General features: G+C 35.6%; 1 protein-coding gene and 2 long non-coding RNA genes across 5 annotated transcripts in view; 1 reads left to right on the top strand and 2 right to left on the bottom strand.

Annotated features, from left to right (window-relative positions):
* Window positions 1-1,223: 1,223 nt before the first annotated feature.
* Window positions 1,224-24,146, bottom strand: LOC127864371 (uncharacterized). Its single transcript, XR_008041816.1, has 16 exons — window positions 23,363-24,146; window positions 22,686-22,864; window positions 21,841-22,268; window positions 21,161-21,233; window positions 16,224-16,324; window positions 15,831-15,988; window positions 13,969-14,131; window positions 13,396-13,895; window positions 11,281-11,432; window positions 10,601-10,717; window positions 7,389-7,549; window positions 5,213-5,330; window positions 5,125-5,168; window positions 4,993-5,080; window positions 4,553-4,860; window positions 1,224-4,508 (listed from the first exon to the last, which is right to left on the bottom strand). It is a non-coding gene; the product is annotated as an uncharacterized LOC127864371 (long non-coding RNA).
* LOC127864372 (uncharacterized) lies at window positions 23,960-25,009 on the top strand. Of its 3 annotated transcripts, none has more exons than XR_008041819.1 (3): window positions 23,960-24,044; window positions 24,204-24,362; window positions 24,900-25,009. It is a non-coding gene; the product is annotated as an uncharacterized LOC127864372 (long non-coding RNA). The 3 variants fall into 3 exon arrangements; XR_008041817.1 differs by lacking the exon at window positions 24,900-25,009 and adding an exon at window positions 24,525-24,596; XR_008041818.1 differs by lacking the exons at window positions 23,960-24,044; window positions 24,204-24,362; window positions 24,900-25,009 and adding exons at window positions 24,083-24,149; window positions 24,417-24,470; window positions 24,525-24,596.
* The window catches only part of LOC127864370 (uncharacterized), a 44,077-nt gene continuing 42,665 nt past the window's right edge, over window positions 24,204-25,615 (bottom strand). The window contains exon 10 of the mRNA XM_052404029.1: window positions 24,204-25,596. The gene's annotated coding sequence lies outside the window, so the exon portion shown is untranslated. The remainder of the gene's footprint in view (window positions 25,597-25,615) is intronic.

Consider the following 25,615-nt stretch of genomic DNA (forward strand, 5'->3'; position numbering starts at 1 on the left):
CAAAACAGAGAACTGCATGTTTCTTATTTATACTTACTATTTATATTTACTATGCCAAATAAGTTGTTTGGCTTTGAGACGCATTTTTTCCCCATATTCAAATAAAACTATATCATCCGCGTCATGCGAAAATCGGTCTTATGACATATGCGGCCAGAGTAGCTCAAGCCAAGCCTGCGCACTTTCCCATCAATGGCTACGCTTTCCGCTTTAAAAAAGGCATGCAAGGTTTGGTAATAACCGAGTAGTTTATTCAGTATTCATATTCTTACAAGACTGTGCGATTGCGCAGGCCTGGCTGAAGCTACGTTGGGATCATATTGCATAAGATCAATTTTTGCATGACCCGTATACAAATCTTATAAATAGAACATCTAAGCACAATACTTGCCGATAGAATAGTGAATTCACCTTGTGTTGTTTATAGCAAACTGGCAAATGTCCGTAGACTATTTTGACTTGCATACGTCACACATGTGTGGTTAGATAATTAAACGATTTTCCTTCTACATGTATCATGGGCACTCTACTATTAGGTAGTTCTGTCTCACAATACAAGACAAATGGCATTTACCAATAGGTTTTCATCAATTTCTTTCCCTAAAATTTGTGTTATTTGATACATTGAAAACAATACTGTGTTATCAACAGAGAGTAGTCTGCATTTGCTAATTTTGCTTTGACCAAAAGCATGTAGATATTCTGACGACATGACTTCGTCAGCATCAAATTGCATCACAGCAGTTATCAAATTTAAGGCTTTACCAGCATGATTTTGTAAAATTATCATGTGTGACGACGTCTCAATAACGTCTCTGTTACCATGAGGAAACGTGTGCATACGTCTGAGTGATGTCTCATTGAACGATTTCCTTATAAACGTTACATCAAGTATTGACTGAATGCAAAGACGATGGTGTGCTCAAGTCTTAATCCCGTCATTGTTACCATTTTCACCCAAGAGACCCCTGCAACCTTAATACTTTACCTGAGGAATCCAAAATCAAACGATACTAAACCTCCAAGAACGCCAATCACAATGTGAAATTTGAAAGCTCTTAACTGAATAGTTCTTAAGATATTGACTGTTAACCAATGTCGACCAAAGTATGACGGCAAACTAATAGACGGAGAGGTCAAAATCAATATGTGTGCCATAGTTTCAATAGGGGAGCCAATATAGTACTAATTCAAAGGGTAGCCAATATAATACTAATACAACGGTTCATAGTATTTTTATTTGAACTCACAACACTTTTTCACAGTACAATACTTTTCCCATTTAAATGAGATAACTTGTAGTTATCTACTTTAAATAGTGTGTAGGAACAGACTTGGATCAGCAAAAACACATCACTAACATAAACATGTATATCTCTTTAAGTCACATAAACTATATTATTTCCACAACAAATTCAATGTTTAAGCAATAACTTGTACACAAAATAAATGCAACATTTTGCACATAGAGACCCTCATAACCATACCATTTCTTAAAGATAATTCAGATCCAAATTATTTTAAAAAGATAGTTCATGCATATCGCATGCATGACATATCTTGCTGGAGTTCTGTTTAACATTGTTTAACAGCAATCTTTTTCCCAGCTACTCTGCAGTTAAATGTTTACTGCCATCTTTCAAGATGTCAACATTAAGTTTCTAACCTTCAAGCAAACAATGTTTTCCCTACCGCACATTCAAAGAAACATTCACGAATAAAGTCATGGGAAGTGCCCATATAAAAAATCAATAAATAGTGCTGATTTATTAGCACTAAATATTATGTATGAAACTTAAATTAACAGATAACCTGGTTATAGTTAACCCTTTGCATGTTGGGAAATTTGTCGTCTGCTAAAATGTCATCTGCTGAATTTCTAAAATTAGCATTTTCTTTGATTTTTTTCAAAGAAAACTATCAGAATAGCAAACAGTTTGGATCCTGATGAGACGCCACGTTCTGTGGCGTCTCATCTGGATTCAAACTGTTTGCAAAGGCCTTCAAAATTAGGTTCCCGCACTGAAAGGGTTAAGATAAATATTTTAACATTCTTAAAGTACTATTTGCAGTAATTTAAGGACTGTGAAGAAATAAGTAAGACATTGGCACACACAAATATGCAATACATAAGAGTCTTTAATCAATATGACGTACACAAGCAATTTAAAAAAGGCATCTAAGCAGTGTATATACACCCTATATTTACGAATGCACAATGCTTATTTGGAATGGATGAAAATATTAACACATTATTGTAAAAATCGCATCTTAAAGTTAAAGTATTAATTAAGTTCAATACTAATATGATTGTATGGTAACAATTGTTTGTTATGCATTCAAAGTAACGCAAAATGTAATTTTATTTTTTTATGTAATCAAAATGATTTATTTGAAACATTTCATACAGTTTTACAAACATCAAGCTATTTTCAGCTGTTAAGCAACAGAACAATCATGTTTCATGCATTCAATTACAGTTCAATATTAACAATCACATTTTTAAGGAAATATGGTCTGATGGTCGAGTGGAACAAACTGTAACACAAATAGTAAACTGCCGCTATCATCAGCTGTAAGTAAATTGTTATAATGTATAATATAAATACAAGTACAATATGATTGCTACAATTTTCACATGTCTTAAAAAGACATTTTGAGCAGAACATTTCCTTTATCATCGCAATTGCAAAACTGTAAGCATTGTATGGACAACTAAATTTTATGATTTCAAATAAATGACATTATATTTTTATTACACATGTTTTGTAACACTGAGTATCATATTGTACCAAAGCTATTCATTCATTAAACAGACGTATATTAGTTTAGTAAGTATTCCACAACATCCCAATACAAACTGATGGCTGAGAATTAAGAGTGTCATATTTTTAATAACTGTATGAATGTACTTGTTATGTTGAGAGATGAACAAATGAATGTACTTGTTATGTTGAGAGATGAACAAAAGCATTATCTAACAACGGATACAACTTTGTTTTTCAAGCAACAACATCCCTATATTTATGTACAAAGAGAGACAATTCAATTATTGACAAGTGTTAGCATGTTAAATCACTCTCGCTTGATTTGCAATTGACTGATTTCCAAGTAGAATATATTAATTTTTCTTAAGATAATGCAAAACAAAGTTAAACCAATCTTTCAATAGTTGCTTGACTTTATTTAATGAAAAGCATTACATATACTAGTAACAAGATGTTCCTATTGTCTAAAGGATATTTGCCTCTTCAGAATGTGTTGTTCTGTATCATTTAGAAAGTGTCAAATGAGCATCTCCACAAGCAATGTTTGCTTTTATTATCTGGCATCTACAAGATGTACAGGATGAAAATTGTTTGTACAAATACATGTTAACAGCGAAAATCAAAATGGCAGTAATAAACGCATGATTTTCATTAACAATACGATCATTTCGCAATCGCTCTATATACAAGTGACAAATGTACTGACCGATATATACAGTGATCACGAATTATTGGTCAAATTAAGCTGGTCGTCTAAATGCCTATACACAAACATATAAAGCATAATAAACTTTACAAAAACAAAAAAATAATTATTATAACTTCCGCTATTATTCCTACACCTCATATTTTCGTTTTTAAATACTCAGTTTCAAAACAAATAAAGCTTTTTAAGCAACACAAAAGTCATTCATAAATCTAATTCATGCAAATTAATAAATAACTGGTCGTAAATACAGAATAGACAATTTAAGGAAGATTAAATGTTTTTGTCTGAAATTAATCAATATTTTCAAGAAATTGTAAGACAATAAAAAATATTCTTGATAAAAATCTGACACCAATGGGCACACTTAAGAGTATCAAAGCCATAGCATAAACATTCTCCATCTGGCTTAACAATTCTTGTGACTACCACCTCTATATTACATGTTAAGCCACAAAAAAACTGAAGCATCTCATTACATGAAAATAATACATTTCTTTAAATTTTGTCAAAGTTACCAGCATCATCTAAACAGCTTTGACAAATGTTAAAATCAACATTCATAGACCTATATTTAATAGTAACATTATATTTTCCTTAACATTTCCAAAATAAAATGTCATAATACAGACACAGTAATTGGATAGACTTGTAAATTTTGCGCTTAAAATACTATTTGACATTATTGCTTTTATCAAGAAATCTTTATCTTATTATATTTAAATATAGTTATTTAAAGCCTTCAACATAAAATGACTGACAGCATCATAGTTCCAATAAAACATGAACTATTGTTTTTCTTTGAACACAACTTAGAAGTCACATAAAAACATTGCTGGCCACAAGACTTTCTGGCTTTCCATTTTTTGTTGTGATTTGTCACTATGCGATTTCTGTCTGAATCAAATCACTAATTTTCCATGTGTCCCAATTTCAAAGATGAGACATTCAATTGTACATGTTCACACCAGACATGAGGTATGTAGAGACCTTCAATTGTACATGTTCACACCAGACATGGGGTATGTAGAGACCTTCAAGTGTACATGTTCACACCAGACATGTGGTATGTAGAGACCTTCAATTGTACATGTTCACATCAGACATGGAGTATGTAGAGACCTTCAATTGTACATGTTCACACCAGACATGGAGTATGTAGAGACCTTCAAGTGTACATGTTCACACCAGACATGGGGTATGTAGAGACCTTCAATTGTACATGTTCACACCAGACATGGGGTATGTAGAGACCTTCAATTGTACATGTTCACACCAGACATGGAGTATGTAGAGACCTTCAATTGTACATGTTCACACCAGACATGGAGTATGTAGAGACCTTCAATTGTACATGTTCACACCAGACATGGAGTATGTAGAGACCTTCAAGTGTACATGTTCACACCAGACATGGGGTATGTAGAGACCTTCAATTGTACATGTTCACACCAGACATGGAGTATGTAGAGACCTTCAAGTGTACATGTTCACACCAGACATGGAGTATGTAGAGACCTTCAAGTGTACATGTTCACACCAGACATGGAGTATGTAGAGACCTTCAATTGTACATGTTCACACCAGACATGGAGTATGTAGAGACCTTCAAGTGTACATGTTCACACCAGACATGGGGTATGTAGAGACATTCAATTGTACATGTTCACACCAGACATGGGGTATGTAGAGACCTTCAATTGTACATGTTCACTACAGACACGGGGTATGTAGAGACAAGCACATCTTAAACAGCCTTTATATCTCTGAGCTTTTTCGGTATGGGGTTAATATGATAACAACGGTAGCAGCAGGCTATCCTTCTGATTTGCTGGTTTGATTTCGTCAAGGGACGTCTGAAAAAAGAAAGACTCATAACAGTTAATGTCAGTTGTTCATTGTATGTGTGTTACGGATGATAAACAAGAACAAGAATAGCACTTTTATACATTGAGTTACATGAAAAGTTAATCATAACCACTTTATTACCAACTAACTATAAATCTTACCATCAATCAGGAAATATGGGTTGATATTCGAGAAACATACATTTCTTCCATTGGAAAAATATCACCTTATCATTTATAACAATAAGAAAGGGCCAACTAGCCAATAGCAAATAAAACGTGCTGGCGAAGAGTTTTACTGAGATGTATGTGTGAGGTAGGCAAAAGGCAACCGATGCAAACACATTTTACTTTTGACTGAAAACTTCACTACTATAAAATAAATGAACCAATACTAGAGCTTTGTCACGGACATGACAAATACCCCCACATGCCGCATTGACACAGGTTATTTTGCATGTTGTTTTCACAAAAAAAGCGCACACCATGCTCAATGTTTAAAACGCACTAAGTGACCCCGTGACCTAGTTTTTGACCCGGCAAGGCCCATGTTCGAACTTGAACTAAACATCATATAGCTACAACTTCTGACAAAGTTTGGTGAAGCTCTGATGAAAACTACTTGAACAACTAAAAACTAATAATAATGCCGTAATACGTGATCAAAACAAAATATTAAAACACTGCCAAATTTTATGAGAATCTTTATAAAAAAGACAACAATATAGATATAAACATCATGAACGTTTCCATACCAATATCTGCAATAAAATAAACCCAGAACAAACGCAAAATGAACAAAGATACCTATCAGAGTATGAATGCGCTAAAGCACTGCTAGACATGAAAAACAATAAAAGTCCAGGATCAGATGGCATATCTGCAGAATTTTACAAAATATTTTGGAATTATATTAAGCAATATGTCGTTAATTCTCTTAACTATTCTTTAGACACCAATAATATAACAGAATTGCAAAAACAAAGCATAATTACTTTACTACCTAAGACCGGAAAGGACACCCTTTTGATCGATAACTGGAGACCCATCTCGCTTCTTAACGTTGATTACAAAATAGCTACAAAATCCATTGCCAATCGAATAAAACCTCTTTCAAATAATATAACCAGTGTAAATCAAACAGGATTTATCAAAGGAAGATATAATGGCGAAAATGTAAGACTTTTGCATGAAATTATTGAACTAATGGATGAAAGTAACGAAAACTGTCTCCTATTTTTTCCGATATAATAAAGCCTTCGACAGTATGGATCATGGGTTTATGTTTAAATGCCTCGCCATTTCGGATTTAGTGAGCACACCTTACAGTGGGTAATGCTATTTTATAAAGATGCAACATCACGCGTTACAAATAATGGTCATTTTTCAGATTTTTACGAAATACTAAAATTTACGAAATAACAGAAAATACAAAAGCTTGCAAAATGGTATATAAAGCACTTGGGGTAGTACGCAAACTTTAACATAGATTTATCAATAATACATTCTAAGTATATAAGGGGCAATATTTCCGTCGAAATGCTTGATACAGTTGTCTGCTCTTGTTTATAGGTTGGGGTCATGTTGGTAAACAAGTATGCAAAATATGAAAGCAATATGTCAAGGGAAAATACGAAAACGTTAACATTTGCACGCTAATGGAAACGCCGACACTGGGGTGAGTAGGATAGGTCCACAATATATTTTTCATATATAATAGTCAAGCTAAAAATGGAATAAAAAAAGGAAAACTGCTTGAATAAGAGAGCGGACACCATGCTTAATTTTTAAAAAGTACTAGACACCATGCTCAATTTTCAAAACGCACTTAGTGACCCCGTGACCTAGTTTTGACCCGGCATGACCCACATTCGAACTTGACCTAGACATCATCTGACCAAGTTTGGTGAAGATCGGATGAAAATAACTTGAATTAGAAAGGGGACACTTAATACGGACCGACTGACGGACCGACCGACCGACAGACTAGCTCACAGACGACCAAAAAAAACCACAGCTGGATTGAAAGATGTATTGACACACAAGGTTAAATCTACATGCACCCACCAATCTCTGAAAGTAAGGCCATGAAAAAGGAAAACTAACCCAAGGTTCGCTCTGCATGATGTTCATAGACTGAGGGTTGTGGAGCATGGGGATCTCATAATCTGGAGAAGATGACTGAAAATGCTCCTGGGATATACTAATTACTCTGCTACCCAGGTTTTCTGGAATAAAAGTAAATCATGCATCAAACAAAACAATTTCAAGGCAATACTAGCGTTTTCAAGGACAAACCCAACTGATTTCAACCAGACAAAACGCTTGTCAGTGCCTCGACCTATCAAATCAACAAGGTAATGTCAAAAGATTTAACTAAAGCCCACCTTGTGCCCACGATGTTTTAGAGTTGTAAAGCGTGTGGAAACTGTGAATGCATTCATTGCATTGAAGCTAAAATCAATAGAGAGAGAGAACATTAGTTCATTTTGGTTTATCCCCTAACTTTATTTGAAGAATGTTTAAATAAAAACAAGAGCTCCGCAGTCTGAGACAGATGCCTCCTAAAACAGAGCCTTGACACCCATCACTCAATCCTTTGATGACATATCGAATTGATACCAATTTAACACTTAATGTCACAGTGACCTTGACCTTTGAACTAGAGACCCAAATTTCAATTAGACATCATCTACTGTCTAAGACCGATGTACACGTGAGGTCTCAAGTCAATTGGTAAATTTGTTATTAATTGGAAATGATTCTAACACTTATTTTGACAGTGACTTTGACCTTTAACCTAGTGACCCCAATTTCAATAGGGCACATCTACCGACCATGGTCAATGTACATGTCAAGTATCGCGCCAATAGGTCAATTTGTTGACGATTGATTGATCGGAAAGGATTTTCACACGTATTGTGACATTGATGTTTGACCTATTGACCCAATTTTCAATAGGGGTCATCTACTGTCCAAGGCAAATGCATATGTGAAGTATCAAGCCTATTGGTCAATTTGCTGACGAGTTATTGATCAGATGATTTTCACAATTATTGTGACAGTGAACTTTGAACAAGTGACCCCAATTTCAATAGAGGTCATCTACTGACCAAGACCAATGCACATGTGAAGTATGAAGCCAATAAATCAATTCGTTGACGAGTAAGTTATAGGAAATAAACTGGTCTACCAAAACACGGACGACAGACCGGCAAACATCCCGCAAAACAATATACCCCCCTCTTCTTTGAAGTGGGGCATAAAATACTCGTGGCATGTAGGCCCCTACAAGAAATGGTTTAAATATACTTGTTCTAGAAAAAGTGTTATACATATATGAAGATTTACCAAATGCAACACTTTTTTATGTTTCAGTACAATAACAAAAACTAACGTGAGAACAGTTTAAAAGTAATTTACTTGTGTTTTATTTTGAAATAACTTGAATTTACAGGGTTTACATTTACGCACTGTTATTTTTTAAAGTAAAAATTAACCTTGAATACATTGATATAGTGACTCATATGAGAATACGCCAAAGACAAGTGCAAGTATGACAGCTTGTTTATTGCAAAAGACATGTGCACAGGTCGGTACTGGATTAGTCTCTTTATAGGCAGGGCTCTACTTCTAATAGGGGTCTGATGTAAAGTCAGATACACACTTTTTTTAATTGCATCCTTACAAAGCGACAAAAAGTATGGTGGAAAAAACGTGTCAGAATGAGTGCACTGTTGTATACTAATTTAATATTTTAAATTGATTTATGACAAACACAATGTCCTATTGATATATTCGACACACATTTGCATTTTTTAGAAAAACAAGAGCTTGTCACAATAGTGCCAAATCCCTGCCAACATGTGTTTGCGTGTATGACAACATATGTTTTAGAGAGTAGAATAATATTTGTAAAACATTGCACCTGTGCCATCCATTTATATTTCAAGGATCAATTAGTTATATAGTGTTTGAGATATGCTGTAGAGAATAAAATATAAGGAAATAAAAGAAAGTGAGGTAATTAAAGAAGAGGACTATAAACAGTTACTGTTGTTTGTCACTGTATTTTTCCTTAAACTCATCTATTTATTTTACACTGAGTTCTTTGTTGTTCAAATTGAAATATTATTGTAAAATAAGATAAAGGGAGATATTAAAAATTGAAAAGCTAAAATATGTACTATAAAATTTAATTAAATATAATTAAAAAATATAAATAAATAAAATATAATATAAAAAAAATAATTAAAATAAATAAATGGAGATAATTAAAAAATACAGCCGAAAGAGTTATGGTTCATGTTCACTGCACTTCTCCTACTTGCCATCTGTTTATATTTTTAGTTTCAAGTAAATCCCTTCAGTAGATTTAGAGTTATGCTCCGGACAAAAATTAACTTTTAAATAAAATAAAGGGAGGTAATTCAAGAACAAAGGTAGATAGAGTTATGGTTCTTAGTAAGTGCACTTCTCCTACTTGCCATCTGTTTACTTTTTTAAGTTTCAAGTTAATCCCTTCAGTAGATTCAGAGTTATGCTCCGGACAAAAATTTACTTTGAAATTAAATACAGGGGGATAATTTCATAACTAAGGTAGATAGAGTTATGGTTCTTAGTCACTGCACTTCTGCTACTTGCCATCTGTTTATATTTCAAGTTTCACATTAATCCCTTCAGTAAATTAAGAGTTATGCTCTGGACAAAAATTTACTTTGAAATTAAATAAAGGAAGATAATTCAAAATCTAAGGTAGATATAGTTCTGGTTCTTAGTCACTGCACTTTCCCTACTTGCCATCTGTTTATATTTCAAGTTTCAAGTAAATCCCTTCAGTAGATTTAGAGTTATGCTCCGGTCAAAAATTTACTTTAAAATTATTTAAAAGGGGAGACAATTCAAAAACCTAGGTAGACAGAGTTATGGTTCTTGGTCACTGCAATTCTCCTAGTTGCCATCGGTTTATATTCTAAGTTTAAAGTAAATCCATTGTATAGATTTGGAGTTATGCTCTGGACAAAGTTTCCGACGGAAGGACGCACAGACACACAGACAGACAGACGGACGGAGACTAATACTAAATCCCCTCCTAATTTTTTCGGCGGGGATAAAAAATTATTTACTGGCTGACTGATGTTGAACACAAATATTGTTGTAATTGTTCTCATATTTTAACTTCAGTGAATAATATTTAATCTAAATTTAAACTACATACATATATATTCTTACCTAACTAAATCATATAATAATTAGGTTTAAAATAAACCCATACATACCAGATAAGGTAAGCCGCTGGAAACTCTCGTATTGTAAATTGGCCTCCACTGCTGAAGTGAGGACACTCATTTTGTCCCTGCAGTCTCGGATGTCATATTGTGAACTCATCTTCTTTACTGAAAATGATATAAAATATTTTAGGGGAAAAGTTTAAAGTTATAGTCCTGTTATGTAGTCAATTCTTTTACAGTAAAACAATGGAGCAATATTTTAAAGTATTTTTATTTCTGTAGAAATTCTGTTTACTGTGAGTAATTGAGCAATATTTTAATGAACATCTTAATACATATAGATGGTTCTGTTGATGCCCTGTTTTAAAGTCATTTTGACAAAAACAAAAATGTAAATAATACAAACTTAAAGGTAAATGTTAATAGATTTACTAAGTGATGCCCTGTTCTGCAGTCATTTTGTTTACAAATACAGATGGAACAATTTAAAATAACATGGTCATGGAGTTTTCAATATCATTTTTCAAACATTATTAAAAACTGCCTTATTTTGAGTTCTACACTGTGATTATTAATAGTATTATGTATTAAAAGGAATAAAATCAATTTGCAATACCATACTGCAAAATATTGGTATACACTTTGAAGTTATATGTTTGTACTTTTAAATGTGCTTAGTTATGTCATTCGGGTCAGTAAAACTACTCATACAATCTGTGATCAAGTACCTTTAAAACCTTGCATGGTTTCTTCTTACTGCAGTATCTATCTAAGCCCATGTGACCTTCAACCTGATGATTAGGTGAGTACAAGGGCAAGGTCACAGTCCCGTTGGAGGTTTTCATCGCAAGGCACTGGGTGGTTTTGGGCGACCCTCAGCCTGGTAAGTAAACGAGAGGCAGAGTGATTAAATCAAACAATACATCAAAGCATGGTCAATATATCAATATGCTTAAGGCCACAATTAAAATATTGTTGGTTTGCCCTTTACCGACCCTAAATTTTACAGGTGGGTAGGTAGGTAGGAAAATTATTTTATTTTATTTGAAAAATTATATTTTTAATACACTAATAGTCTATGAATATTTAAAACACTTTTTTTAAAGCACTGTTGCAGTGTACGAAGCCCTATGTAGCTTAACATTATCTTGTTTGCTGTTTCTTGCATATATTAATATCAAATGCATGCTTGTGTGTTATTACATCAAATATTTGTTCATTATATGATTTTAATTGCTCAAATGCATTTGTAATTATTTAACAGCCAGACAGCTTTTATTTTTAACTTAAACCTTTCCCTTAAATTGGGCTTAATTAGCATGCAACAAGCATTGAAGGAGTGTAGAAAGACAGCCCAAAGCCTTTAATGGAAAAATTCAGACGTGGCGAAAGACCATCACATTTTACAGGCCAGACTTGCCTACCAGCAGAAACAATTCACAGGCCTGTTGAAGTTTTTACAAGCCTCAATTTTAAGTGTTTGACCGGTTAGTGCATAGTCTCAGCATGGAAAAGTAAATTCATAAAAGTGCAAACTGAACATTATTATAAAGCATTATTTCTTCTTGAATGCTCTGAGCTTTTATGAGTACATACGTACAGCTCAGAGAATCAATAGCTGGGAGTTGTATTATTGCAACTAACATAAGCATGAAAACTTGATTTGGGGAAATAAATTCTGGATCTGGATAGGTACGTTGCAGGACCTTTCGGTGTAGGCGCAACGGGGGAGAGGGTGGTTAGTCCCACTGTAGGACAGTGGGTGTTAGTGTCAGTTTGTGGATATACTAACGCTTTAAACATATATACTTGAGTGTTGTCGATGTATTTAGCTAAGAGACATTAATAAATTAAATAAGTTTACCTTTACATATCCATTTCACTAACATGCCATTACAGTAAACTGTTCAGTGTGGCAAACATAATAAAGCAGAATATGCACATGAATCTGATTAAACACAGATCCACTTGCATATAAATCAAATCATGTTTGTCTTTTATTTTGCATTTTCGACAAAAAAAATCCTGTAACTGTTAGATGTATTTTCTTTTGCGAGTAGACTGCATTCCAATTTTCAAACACTTCATCACTTGTTCTGTGACATTCAGTTCATACATTTGCAAAAAAAGAGAGTTTTATTTGTATCTAAAACCTATGCTCAATCGTAGAATGACACGCTCTTTTCATTAATCGATACTAATTATATGATGTCCGTCGTAAATTCGATAGTTATTTGTTCTCGCTGAGCATCGTTATTTCTTTTAATTGTCGGCCATCTTGGATCACGTTAACAACATGTGTACAACGAACGTAAACTCGTATATGTCCGACTACTTTCGCGAACCAATGGTTAAGTATGATGTCGTTCGGCCATTTTCACGGAACACCGCCGATCGCGATGCTGGTTATAGACGCTTGCATTACTGTCTATTCTGGGGCGTATGAAATTCCAACCATCGGAGCGACCTAGATCGGTCAGGGGCGATAATAATAGACATAAATACGCGCATGAATAAATATTGCTTTCGGCTCTTTTATCATCGTCGAAAAAAACGAAAATAAAAAAAATATGTTTTCAGAAATCGCAATAAAATTTTTTGGGTCGGGGGGTAAAAAGTGGGTCGGTCGGTAAAGGGCAAACAAACTCAATTTTAATTTAGGCCCAAATATGTTTTGAAACGAAGGTTTGATAATGAATGAAAATTATAAAGAAAGTTATTCTTTAATTTGTGCATTAATACATGTAATAGCTACCTTTCATATGCATCAGTGTTGTTGAATTAATTGTGTCATATACAATTAAGATCATACACAGGTAGCTCAAACATGGAAGACAACTTACTTGACTGCTGCTGCTCTTATTGCTGCTTTGCTGACTTGACTTGTTTGCCTGGATACTGCTAGACACTGACCAAGATCCGTCAAAAGACATATATATTCTGGAATATTTGTCATATTGCAAAATGATTGTTCCTTCATCGAACATTTTTGATTACAAGTGATGCAAATGTTTTATGCGTTCTCCTTTTTTTAAACAAAGATATTCACACAACTTTACACAACTGAGGGCACAATGTTAGTTAATAACCCTGAATAGAATATCAGCTACACAGCCTCTGAATTCCCATGTGTGATGAGATACAGAATGATTAATTGGATATTGTGCAAAAGTTACTTAGCCAATGATAAGTTAGGGCTTTGTCACAAGATGACCATCTACCAATCAAACCCAGTTCAGAGAGCAGTGAGGCCATGGGTACATCATAAACCTGCCCCCACGACTGAAGCTTCTGAGAGATTGAGATGTTCAGAGAGCATTGAGACCATGGGTGCTTTATAAACCTGCCACCACGGCTGAGGCTTCTGAGAGATTGAGATGTTCAGAGAGCATTGAGACCATGGGTGCTTTATAAACCTGCCCACAACGGCCGAGTCTGCTGCTGGAGCCCAGATTGGTAACGGTTTGACATTTGTCCTGGAATCCCATTTCTCTGAAGGGTCACGTTTGGCACATTAGCACTGTTTATAAGCTTGGCCAGGTTTTCAGGGACATATGCGTTGGTAATTGACATGTTTTCCTGTGGAATAAAATATCAACAAAGTGAAACTCCAGTAGCATTAGCAGGAGATCATCCTATCCATCCCTACAAGGTCCTTTACTTAAGGAAAGTCACCATGTGACATAAAGTTAGACACAGGACATACACTATACAAAGCATTACATAGTTTTGCAATGAAAACAGTTCACCAAAAGATATGTATATTATCAAGAAAATTACGCCAATTGCATAAATTATTATGGTATTTATGCTTAGACAGGGCACAATTTTTCACTCAGTTCATAATCCAAATAAATGAACAACGGGAATGCCAACAAAATCCTGTTCAGAAGACTGGGTTACATTTATTATGAGTGCAATGCCAGACAAGTTTAATTTGGTCAATTTTTCTTCATTAAACAAAAATATACGGTGAAAGTGCTAAATTCAATCTGGCTGCTAACTAATTGGACGAGAGATTATGACAAAAAACTTTATCACCAACTTTCATGATGATCCAATGTTTTGAAATATAGAGCAGACATAATGTCAGATGCAAACCACTAACAGCCGCCATATTTTTACCCATAGTATTTTAAAGTACTATTTAACTCTCATAATTACAACACAAAGTTAACATAGACTGAACAAAATTGTTTCTGGTTTCTTTTTTGTTTAATGACGTCATTTAATACATCATTTTGCCATAGACAAATGAAAACAAAGAGTTGTAAGGTTGGGGCAAAATAATGATGTAATTTCGCAACAAGGGAATGGAAAAGTAAAATTGTAATAAAAAGTGATGAGTTTATAGTTTGTAGATGCAGTTGGTTCTCAAGGTATGAAAAGGTCACATGGACAGAATCATAATGCCACATGTATATGACAAGGTCACATGGACAGAATCATAATGCCACATGTATATGACAAGGTCACATGGACAGAATCATAATGCCACATGTATATGACAAGGTCACATGGACAGAATCATAATGCCACATGTATATGACAAGGTCACATGAACAGAATCATAATGCCACATGTATATGACAAGGTCACATGGACAGAATCATAATGCCACATGCATATGACAAGGTCACATGGACAGAATCATAATGCCACATGTATATGACAAGGTCACATGGACAGAATCATAATGCCACATGTATATGACAAGGTCACATGGACAGAATCATAATGCCACATGTATATGACAAGGTCACATGGACAGAATCATAATGCCACATGTATATGACAAGGTCACATGGACAGAATCATAATGCCACATGTATATGACAAGGTCACATGGACAGAATCATAATGCCACATGTATATGACAAGGTCACATTTTGATAATTCACAATATTGAGCCTCACTCTGTGAAAATGGGGTTAAATGTATGTGTGAAAATATTGTCTCAAGTTTGCCTGTTTAGTTCTCACAGGCTAATCCTTTGTCGACACTCGGCCTTAACTAGATTTTTGCCAAAAAAACTTCCTTTATACAAAAAATACCATTAAAGCGAAAAGTGTTAACCCAGATAAGCCTGAAAAGTGTTAACCCAGATAAGCCTGAAAAGTGTTAACCCAGATTATCTTGAAAAGTGTTAACCTAGATTAGCCTGCGTGGACGATACTTTGACCACATGAGGAAGGCTCAATTGTTATTATCCACTCAAATATTAAAGAAAACATTTACCAAAAAGGAATCTCCAATTAAGTTTTCTCAAGTCACGTACATGTGAAAGCCTTCGTCAATTGAACTGTTGATTGCTGAATTTTAAGTGTTGTTGTTGCTGCTGCTGATGATGTTCGAATGAAGGCTGAAGCAGCAATTTCATGTCAACTCTTCCTCTCTTTCACACTTCAACTACAGCTTCTGTTGTTGCAAGAGAGACTGGGGACATTTGAACATAGAATAAATAGAAAACAGACATTTTCTTTTAAAATTAGACTCATTCAGTATTTTAAGTACACTGAAAAACACAACAACATATTTCTTAATTGCACAAATTATCTTTAAAAAAATCAATAATTTCCTTATTTGAAAACAATCCAAAATATCCTTATTTGAAAATAATCTGCATCTTGCTTATTGAAACAAGAGGGTAAGGATGGCCCTGAAGACTTACCTGAGTTCAACTTAAAACTTTGGTAGAAGACTTGAAGTTTCGAAAATGGCCTTGATATTGTAAAGATTGCACGTACTTCGGAGCTGTAGCCATACTCTGGACTGCGGAAAGAGAACAATGTTCAGTGATTAATTTGACGTATTTACTTGGACGATAAAGTCACAGTAAATAACCTGTTAGCATGGAATTCTTATTGCGACAACATATGTTGTAATTAAATCTTAGTTCGAGCTGCACCTTGCATCACTTATTTTATTGAAAAATGAACATGTAAGGTAGTATTCCGTTGAAAATGCATTATCATCATGTTATTAAGTCCAAATATTGGCAAGTATACCTATATACAGTCATGTACCTCTGACATTTAAATATTTTCCAAATAATACTTGCCAACTATTGGGAATTTAAAACAACAACTAGCTTAACACGCGAATAACACTTTCCCTTCGTAATTGAAATATAAATTGAACATGCGCATAAACTCCACAAGTGATCACAAGCCAACTAAATAGTTGATATCTGAAAGCGCTTCTTATACCGCAGCCAGATATCTAATTTCCCATCCTCTCGAAAATGCGTAGCAACTGTTCGGTATAAATCAACGGGCATCAGTTGTTGTATTTTAGAAGTAGAAGCAATTGAACTTTGGTGCGCACATAATTTTCGTGTAACGGTACCTAACATTTCATGAAAACGAGTTTCACAGTGTTTACTCATACAATATAACAACCTGAATGGGATCGTTGCAAAATTATTCTTAAGTTCCGTATAGAATCATCACAGTGTTTATTACGATTTTGTACATTTTTAATTAATGTCCTTCATAACACTAAAAGACATCCATCATTAAGAAAAACATATTAAATACAATATTTCCATTATTAAAATTCCATTAACAAGTCTTGCTTAACACTTTCGGTGTCTTACTTAGCAGTTTCGGTGTCTTACTTAGCAGTTTCGGTGTCTTACTTAGCCGTTTTGATGTCTTACTTAGCAGTTTAGGTTTTGTCATATGGAAGATTTGTAATCATAAAGATACGCCAAAAAAGAAATTAAAACGTTTATAATATATTCGCTCTTAATTATTGAAAAATAACACGACATGGCAGCACGTCGTGTATATTTCTTTTTTTACCGTTTCATAGTTCTACGTGCGCTCTGCAATTCACTAATATCTACATTTTCTCCCACGAATCATCTCGAAACTTGTCATATTAGAACATTCTAGGAATGTGAAACTCATCAACAGAAATACCCATCCGCATATTAAGTGAAAGCAATATAATTGCTAAAAAGATCTTAACACTAAGATCTAAACACGTGTTTTCCATAGGATACGATAAGATGTAGCTATTGCTTCAGTGGTTTATACCGTATATGTCAACAAATACATAAGATAGTATTTTAAATAATTGTCATATTATCGCACGTTGTCTTTAATTCTGTCCCTTACTAGAAACGATCTTATTAAAATTATCACGTCAACACATCAAAATAATTTATATATTGATTGTGCACAACACGACTGAATTGCTTCAGAGGTCCAATGCCAGTTTGAACATGATTGAGTCAATACATATGGCTTCAAGAGTGGTCACCGTCTATGATTTAACTTTTTTACCTTGTTAATGGAAAGATGTGACCCGATTTCAAACTTGGTCTAGACAAAATACAACAAGGGCTGTTTGTAAAACATGCATGCCCCCCATATGGGCTGTCCGTTGTAGTGGCAGCCATTGTGTGAATACGATTTTTGTCACTGTGACCTTGACCCTTGACCTAGTGACCTGAAAATCAATAGGGGTCATCTGCGGGTCACGATCAATGTACCTATGAAGTGTCATGATCCTAGGCAAAAGCGTTCTTGAGTTATCATCCGAAAATCATTTTACTATTTTGGGTCACCGTGACCTTGACCTTTGACCTTGTGACCTCAAAATCAATAGGAGTCATCTGCAAGTCATGATAAATCTACCTATGAAGTTTCATGATCCTAGGCGTATGCGTTCTTGAGTTATCATCCGAAAACCATTTTATTATTTCGGGTCACCATGACCTTGACCTTTGACCTAGTGACCTCAAAAATCAATAGGGGTCATCTGCGAGTCATGATCACCTGATGTACCTATGAAGTTTCATGATCCTAGGCCCAAGCGTTCTTGAGTTATCGTCTGACAACCACCTGGTGGACGGACCGACAGACCAACCGACCGACATGAGCAAAGCAATATACCCCCTCTTCTTCGAATGGGGGCATAAAAATCATTCAAAAGAAGTTTGATGAAGATTGAGTGTCAATAAAGTTATTTTGAGTGGTAACAAGTTATTAAGAACATTTGAACTAGTGACCTAGTTTTTGAATGCACATGATGTGAATTCAATGTCAAGCATTCAAGATTAACATTATGACCACGTTTCACCAAGAATGAGTTAATAATGTGAGTTCTAAAGTGAAAAGAAGGTTTTTATATATTGTACCTGGTGACCTAGTTTTTGGATGAATGTTACATTGAAAGAAACTTAGCCTCAAAAATTAAAAGATAAACATTTTGACCAAGTTTCATCAAATTGAGTCATAAATGTGGCATCTGGAGTGGAGTTCTACAATTTGACATAGCACATAACCTGAACTCCAAATTGGCATACATATTGTCAATATAAGCATACCCACTAAGTTGTATCAAGATAAAGTGATATATGTTGCCCCTGTGGTAGCATCAATATATAATTCTTGCCAAGTTTCATCGAGATTAGATTAACAAATAAGGCATCTAGAGTGGTAACGAGCCAAAAGTTGACCACGCAGTACAGCACAATACTTAACATAGGGTTATTACAATAAATGCTTTACAGAGTAAGGTTAAAACAGATCTAAAAATGTGTTCATATGTATCACATATCACTAACAAGTCTTCTGGGGTCTATAGCAATTCGGGAAATCAATTTCTGATGTAGTCGATACAAAGCTTCTTATACTACTACTATCATTTGCATATAATAACAATTTCAATCACATTATTGGCTATTAAAGTTGCTATCCAGATCTCCACAAGTATAAAACCCATTGTACAAAAAACATTGACCCCTTTTTATAGAAATGACTGTTTCATTATGATCATTACATTTGATATGGAACATGATTTTGCAAAGAGTTAAAGAGTAAGTTTTGATTGGTACCTACATAAAATTTGAATATTATTGCCATTTTTTAAATAAAGCTCTTGTTGGTCAATATAACCCATAATTTGAGTGTTAAGTGTGAAACTCTTGTATTGTATTGAAGATGCTTTAGTTTCAGGTTTAACCCTCAAATTGAAATAAGATAGTCTGGTCAATTAATTGAAGTGCAGAAAACCCAGTTAGCATTTGGGTTTTACCAATTTGTTAAAGCTTGATTGCATCAAAAGTCTTAAGTTTATAAAACCCGCATTTAGGGAAAATTTGGCTTAATGCATGTGCAGTTGGCGCAGGCTAATCAGGGAAAATTTTTCTAACAAGACAGGGTTTTCATAAAGAAGAGACTACCTGAAACAAAAAAAGCAAAAAAGTGCAAAAAAGTGGATAATGTCGTCCCATACTAGCCTGTGCGGAATGAACAGGCTAATCTAGGGTGAGGCTTGAAGCAGCACATGCATTAAGACAAGTTTTCTAAGAACGAGGCATTTTAAGACGGGAACTCGTGCTAGGTGATCAGCAGTGATTCCTTTTTCAATGATAAGGGGACTTACCTCAGTTTTTAATTTATATTTATTTGGGGCTGTTGTTCGGCCACATTCCAAATGTAACAAAGTATACATTTTTCTAAAATGACTGAATAAAATTAACAAGTGATGGTTTCCAAAGCAAGGAAAAAATATATGCCATTTCCATTTTTTTTTCCTATTCAGCTCTACAAGTTGATCCATAGAAAATGTAATATTTAACACACTTGTATCCTCAATATTAAAGTATTTGTTACCAAAAACTACCACAACACCATGCAATTTCTCAATTTTACTTAAGCCAAGTAAATTTGTTGAATTGATATCCCCTGCCAAATAAATTTTGTTTATGAATGGGTGTAGAACTAAAATAAAAGGTATAAGTGAAGGGTTGTGCCTTTTGTTAATTATTTTTTTAACTCATTTGTACCTGTGATGGGTTTGCAGACAATAAAATGCAGATAGTATATTTTTCATGAATCAATTAACTATGGACAGTTATTACAGAATCCATTAATGCATAGTAAAAGAATGACTAAATAATGAATAATTCATAAAATTTGTGACCTTAAACCACGATGTGTAACCATCACCTTGACCCCTAGGATTATGGATGTTGAATGTGAATCACCCTCAGATGATTGAGACCAACTATGGCAAGTTTCATGGCTCTGGCTCATGTGTTAATGGAGATAAAGCTCTAAGCTTATATTAAAAAGCATTTTTTTTCAAGTTACACAGGAACTTAACTCCGTTATTAACAGATGGTGTACAATGCCATTTGACGTGCATCATCCTCTTATCCATATATATACTCATACCAAATTTCAACGAATCAAATCGGCCAAAGCATTTTTCAAGATATGGCCCCGGACACAACAGTGCCGGACAGATTGAAAGACGTACGGACGGACGTCAAAACCATATCCCTCCTCCTATGGCGGGGAATAATAAAAAGACAGTTTTTTCTCGAATACAAAATGTCCCAGCCCCATTCCAAAAGTGATGAGACAAACTATTACTGGGACTTACCTGCTGAGATGTAGTGCCTGTGTATTACTGGGACTTTATAACTGGGACTTACCTGTTGAAAGGTAGTGCCTATGTATTACTGGGACTTACCTGTTGAGAGGTAGTGCCTGCGTATTACTGGGACTTACCTGTTGAGAGGGAGTGCCTGTGTATTAATGGGACTTACCTGTTGAGAGGTAGTGCCTGTGTATTACTGGGACTTACCTGTTGAGATGCAGTGGCTGTGTTGCAGTTGAGGAACATCATTTGCTGGGCCAAACTTGTGATGATTAGGGCCCTATGAAATGTATTCAATGCATTCAGAAATGACATCAGCTACATGGACCAAATATAAACCCACGGGACTTTGCTGTTTAACACAACGTTTTTATGACGGTTTTACCAGGATCAGTCAATGACCACTAGGACCAAGTTTATTAATAAAATAAACTATGTAGGGGACCTTTAGATCATGTTCCATACCAAATATGAAACCCCTGGGCTTTGAAGTTTCAAACAAAGATTTTGGCTGTCCCTATATATGTATATGTAAAACTGGGAAATCCCAGAGCTTAGCCAGTATTGACCCTTGAGACATAATTTGGTAACAATTTTAGCAAACTAAATATTAAACCTCTTGGCTATGCAGTTTCAAAAAAGAAGAAAAAAATGAGGAACATTTCTGGGAGATTTCATTTAATTCTCTCCAGTACTTTAGGAGGCAATGTCTTTTGACAAAAAGTTGACAGACGTACACATACACATCCAAAAAGAATGGACAACATATACCATGGTATCAAAATGCATCCATTGTTTCAGGCCTCAAGTAGCAGAAAAAAAGACAAAATCCGTACTTTACCAAAAATTATTTGAATGACTGTGAAACTCTTTGTATTACAATCTACCTTGTAGATGAGGTTATATCTGCCCCTGAGAAGGGAAGTTTGGAGCCCCATTGTTAGACTGGATGTACCCTTGGGGTAGGACTCATTCAGCTTTGCCCCAAATTCCTGGCCCAAGAGCTCACGGCCTATACCAAGGATTTGTCCCCGGGCGTCCAGGCCCAGCTGACCAGAGAGCCTGTTGTTGTCCGCTGTGTACAGATGTGTGACTGCATGGGGTCCTGTAACGGCCCAGCTGACCAGAGAGCCTGTTGTTGTCCGCTGTGTACAGATGTGTGACTGCATGGGGTCCTGTAACGGCCCAGCTGACCAGAGAGCCCGTTGTTGTCCGCTGTGTACAGATGTGTGACTGCATGGGGTCCTGTAGGGGCCCAGCTGACCAGAGAGCCTGTTGTTGTCCGCTGTGTACAGATGTGTGACTGCATGGGGTCCTGCAAGAATCGCAAAAACAAGAAAATCCAGGAACTTAATCAACTTGTTATATACTTCTTCACAAATAAAAATGCATTTTAGTCGTAGAAGTGTGGTCATTAAGTTATCGTTTTCCTGGATTAACTAAGTGCATATACTTATGCCATTAACTGACAACTGACATACACATGTACTAGAATCATTAAGAGAATGGGAAATGGAAAACAACATCTTCTAATCCGTATAAAAATACTCAGCTAAAAAAGTGTCATTGCTGTCTAGTCAAACAAGAATTTGTAATAATTGTGATGCAGATTATACCACAATGCCACAAGTCATAATATGTAGCATGATGGTATAGAATGTCTCAGTTTTGTAATGTTTAGTGCAGAATGATACAATGTACATTCACAACCTCATATGAGAAGGAACAATACCTGAAAGTTTGAAAGCTGAACGTTGAATCGTTAAGTGAACGCCCACAGACAGATGGAAAGACAGACAGATAGACGTCCGTCCAAGGGGATTCCTTTATACCCCAATTAACAGGGGGTATAATTAATAAATATCTTCAGGGCATATCATCACTCCAGTTGCATATCTGTATACTGAAAACCTGGAAAGGTGGTAAATTGTAGTTTATAGATATTCTTATTTAAAATAAATGCAGATAATTATTTCATAGAATGTTTACTGCATTTCAATAATTGTTTAACTTATCGTAAACAACATTTAATAAGTATCATGTTTAATTTATGAAAAGGGATTATTTGTAATATACAAGTGAAAACAAAGAAACAACTTTTGGTCTAGAGGCTGAATTTTGGCACAAAAATGTATGAAAATATGCCCCGACCTTTTAAGATTAACACTGATATCAAATCAACACTTATAAGTATTTATTTACTCAGTTTGACCAGTTAATAAAAAGAGTTGTTCCAGATTAGACTGTGCTGTCTGCACAAACAGCCACGACACTTTCCACTTTAATGGATATTTTTGTTTTAAAGGCATATTCAGAACACGTGGTCACTAATAAGCCTGGGCAGACTTAACACGCTTATCTGGGACAACATTTTAGCACTGTTTTTCCAGAGCGCAGCTAATATACTACCTGTTTTTGTTGCTTATAGGCAGAGATTGTGTGAGTCCCGACAGTGAATTCGCCAACCAAAAACTGGGAATGTTGGACAGCACTGTTCCTCGTGCGTCAGGTTCTCATTATTCGAGAGCAACGTATCGAGGTCAGTCAAGTTAACAGACGAGTCACTCAGCACCTGCTCTGTCTGTTAGATCCGATTATTTTATCTTGAGCGACTTGTCAAGACCGAAGTCAGACTCACCAAGCCACCATGCAAGATGTTCATAGGTGACACGCTGAATTGCTTGAGCGACTTGTAGTATTTGTGCAAGATGTTAATACCTGGAGTGCTGATTTTCTTGAGCGACTTATAGTATTTGTGAGATGTTCATAGGTGACGTGCTGAATTTGTTGAAGACTTGTAGTATTTCAAGGGGATGATCATACGTGGCGTGCTGAATGTCTTGAACAACTTGTATTATTTGTGGGAGATGTTCATAGGTGGCGTGCTGAATTTCTTGAGTGACTTGTAGTATTTGTGAGATGTTCATAGGTGGCGTGCTGAATTTCTTGAACGACTTGTAGTATTTGTGGGAGATGTTCATACGTGGCGTGCTGAATTTCCTGAACGACTTGTGGTATTTGTGGGAGATTTTCATAGGTGGCGTGCTGAATTTCTTGAGCGACTTGTAGTATTTGTGCGAGATGTTCATAGGTGGCGTGCAGAATTTCTTGACCGACATGTAGTATTTGTGTGAGATGGTCATAGGTGGCATGCTGAATTTCTTGAGCGACTTGTAGTATTGGAAGATGTTCATAGGTGGCGTGCTGAATTTCTTGAGCGACTTGTAGTATTTGTTAGAGATGTTCATAGGTGGCGTGCAGAATTTCTTGACCGACATGTAGTATTTGTGCGAGATGGTCATAGGTGGCATGCTGAATTTCTTGAGCGACTTGTAGTATTGGAAGATGTTCATAGGTGGCGTGCTGAATTTCTTGAGCGACTTGTAGTATTTGTGGGAGATGTTTATAGGTGGCGTGCTGAATTTCTTGAGCGACTTGTAGTATTTGTGGGAGATGTTCATAGGTGGCGTGCTGAATTTCTTGAGCGACTTGTAGTATTTGTGGGAGATGTTTATAGGTGGCGTGCTGAATTTCTTGAGCGACTTGTAGTATTTGTGGGAGATGTTCATAGGTGGCATGCTGAATTTCTTGAGCGACTTGTAGTATTTGTGCGAGATGTTCATAGGTGGCGTGCTGAATCTTGAACGACTTGTAGTATTTCTGGGAGATGTTCATACGTGGCCTGCCAAATTTTTAAACAACTTGTAGTATTTGTGCGAGATGTTCATACGTGGCGTGCTGAATTTCTTGAGCAACTTGTAGTATTTGTGGGAGATGTTCATAGGTGGCGTGCTGAAATTCTTGAACGACTTGTAGTATTTGTGGGAGATGTTTATAGGTGGCGTGCTGAATTTCTTGAGCGACTTGTAGTATTTGTTGGAGATGTTCATAGGTGGCGTGCTGAATTTCTTGAACGACTTGTAGTATTTGTGGGAGATGTTCATAGGTGGCGTGCTGAATTTCTTGAGCGACTTGTAGTATTTGTAGGAGATGTTCATAGGTGGCGTGCTGAATCTTGAGCGACTTGTAGTATTTGTGGGAGATGTTCATAGGTGGCGTGCTGAATCTTGAACGACTTGTAGTATTTCTGGGAGATGTTCATACGTGGCCTGCCAAATTTTTAAACAACATGTAGCATTTGTGCGAGATGTTCATACGTGGCGTGCTGAATTTCTTGAGCAACTTGTAGTATTTGTGGGAGATGTTCATAGGTGGCGTGCTGAAATTCTTGAACGACTTGTAGTATTTGTGGGAGATGTTCATAGGTGGCGTGCTGAATTTCTTGAGCGACTTGTAGTATTTGTTGGAGATGTTCATAGGTGGCGTGCTGAATTTCTTGAACGACTTGTATTATTTGTAGGAGATGTTCATAGGTGGCGTGCTGAATTTCTTGAGCGACTTGTAGTATTTGTAGGAGATGTTCATAGGTGGCGTGCTGAATCTTGAGCGACTTGTAGTATTTGTGGGAGATGTTCATAGGTGGCGTGCTGAATTTCTTGAACGACTTGTTGTTTTTGTGCGAGATGTTCATAGGTGGCGTGCTGAATGTCTCGAGCGACTTGTAGTATTTGTGTGAGAAGGGGGGTTGGACTGTTTTCAACATTTACTTCAACAATGTTCTTCTTCTTGGATAATAATGTAATCTGAAAAGGAAATGGCAAG

Source organism: Dreissena polymorpha, chromosome 1, assembly GCF_020536995.1.
Source record: "Dreissena polymorpha isolate Duluth1 chromosome 1, UMN_Dpol_1.0, whole genome shotgun sequence".
Classification (NCBI taxonomy): Eukaryota; Metazoa; Mollusca; class Bivalvia; order Myida; family Dreissenidae; genus Dreissena; species Dreissena polymorpha.